The sequence below is a fragment of the Ursus arctos genome, unplaced genomic scaffold, assembly GCF_023065955.2.
Source record: "Ursus arctos isolate Adak ecotype North America unplaced genomic scaffold, UrsArc2.0 scaffold_6, whole genome shotgun sequence".
Classification (NCBI taxonomy): domain Eukaryota; kingdom Metazoa; phylum Chordata; class Mammalia; order Carnivora; family Ursidae; genus Ursus; species Ursus arctos.
The window spans coordinates 30,778,399-30,780,410 of record NW_026623078.1 but is presented as its reverse complement, the minus strand read 5'-3'; the positions used below and the strand labels follow the sequence as shown (position 1 = coordinate 30,780,410).

The following is a 2,012-nucleotide window of genomic DNA, read 5'->3' as shown; positions in this document are numbered from 1 at the left end:
GTCCCATTATGAATTTAGGTTTATATTTGCACTATTCATGTGTGGCTAAGGAATCCTCAAGTCTTAGTCATTAACGTAAATTAGCCCCAAAGTCATTCTTACTATGCAGTACCTGGTAAAAGTAAATATAAAATTTCTCTACTGGAAGATGTTTTCAGTTCAGGCTGTGAAGAATCCTCATAGGAAAACTTCATGGAAAGGGGATTTACAATCTAGATTTTAAAACAGATGAGGCAGGCACCAGATTCTCCAGCCTGGGCTGGCATGGGGATGGCACCAAGCCCTGATGCTGTCAGCCTCCAATCCCAAACTACAGTAAATCTCAATACTGGAGTGTGGGTCACCCACGAGGAACACAAGACTGCCCTTAGAGGCCCTGGGATGCCACTGGTGGCCTTGGAGGAGGAAAAAGAGGAGGAGAAAGTGGTGAGGCCCAGCCAGAGCAGACATTGGCTAATTTTAACACCAACTTCCCTGGGGTGATGAACATACACATACAATCAATGAGGACTTTGTGGACTTTTCTGATATTTACCCCTATAAAGAACAATAAGAACTAAAGACTGACCACATGGGAACTATGGCAAAGTTAGAGAAAGTGTACCAGAATAAATTAAATTTAAAGGAAGTTCAGCCAATGAACATCAAGGAAGATGCTCCTGGTGTCTCTTCCAGAATGGTATTGGATAGAATCCCTATTACTTAATCTCCCTTAGTTCATCACTTTCAGGCTTGCATTTAAGCCAGTCTTCCTCCCTGTGTTTATCTTTCTCTGAAGAAGAGCTGCCCAACTTACAAAAAGAGTATCCTGAGGAAAACAGAATGATGACCTGTGCTAAGGAGCTTATCAACATGTAAACAAACTTGTTTGCTGAAAATTATATTCAATGTGAAAATGCTGACTTTTCCAGCTGCTGAAAAACAAAAACAAAAACAAAAAAGAAACCAAAAGAATGGTTGCCAAAGATTACAGTACCTGTGCCTTTTCAAAAGATAATCTGTTAGAGAACAGGAGAAAAAGGAAGGGAATGTGAAATATAAATCAGATATTGAAATGGTACACAAACTGCTAAAAGACAAGTCATGTTGGACACCTGCAACTAATATAATGTTATATCAATTATATTGCAGTAAAAAATAATATATGTACACATTTTTTTAAAAAAAGATTCAGAGTGTAAAAAGAAATTCCAAGTTAATCCAGTTCCTGCATTCATCTCTATCCCCCCTTTATTATGAAAGAGTCAAGCAAAATGAAGAACAGAGACGGTCTCTGAAGGAGAAAAATAAAGAAGTTCTTTTGGCTTCATAAGGGCCATTTAAATTTACTGCAAGAGAAAAATAAATGCAAACAGTTTGGAGGAAAAACAACTGAGAGACTTTTTTAAGTCTAAAAAGAAAACAAATCAAATTTTATAGAACATTAAGAAGCAGCTAAATGCCTGAACACTTTTACAGAATCCACCCCCTCTGCCTTGTAGGCCAGTTCACAAGCTTTGTTACAAAGAACCCCAAGCATGCTGAACAGTCTGAAAGGTTGAAATGTGAACACAAGGTTTAGGTACCAGACTCCTGATTTTGATGATCTTCATTATTTTTGGTGGGAAAAAATGGCTTAGCATTGAGAGCAGAAAGAGAAGTATTGGCCTTTATGATTTGTTTGAAAAAGTTTTCTGGAAAGCATAAATCAAATATTTTAAAAATTTAAAAATAAAAACAGATGGGGAAAAAAATCCATGATGAAGAGTCACCAGGTAGAGTAAATAACAATATATTCCTCAATAATGCCAAATGCTAAAACAACTGAAAAGAGCTAAAAAATAAATATATTAAAAATAATCTCATGCCAAGCAAAAAAAAAAAAAAAAAAGGAATTGGAAACCTAAGAGAAGACAAAACTCTATAAAAAATCAGAGAGCTTTTTAAATAACAAAATTGGATTTCATACATTTTTGAAATATTATTATAATTCAAAATTTATGGTTTAAAGAGAACAATAATAATAAAGGCAT

The 2,012-nt window shown here is 35.3% G+C and overlaps 1 pseudogene; it reads left to right on the top strand.

The window, feature by feature from the left end:
* The first annotated feature begins 264 nt into the window (after positions 1–264).
* Positions 265–1,619, top strand: LOC123000820 (protein FAM161A-like; annotated as a pseudogene).
* Positions 1,620–2,012: the final 393 nt, after the last annotated feature.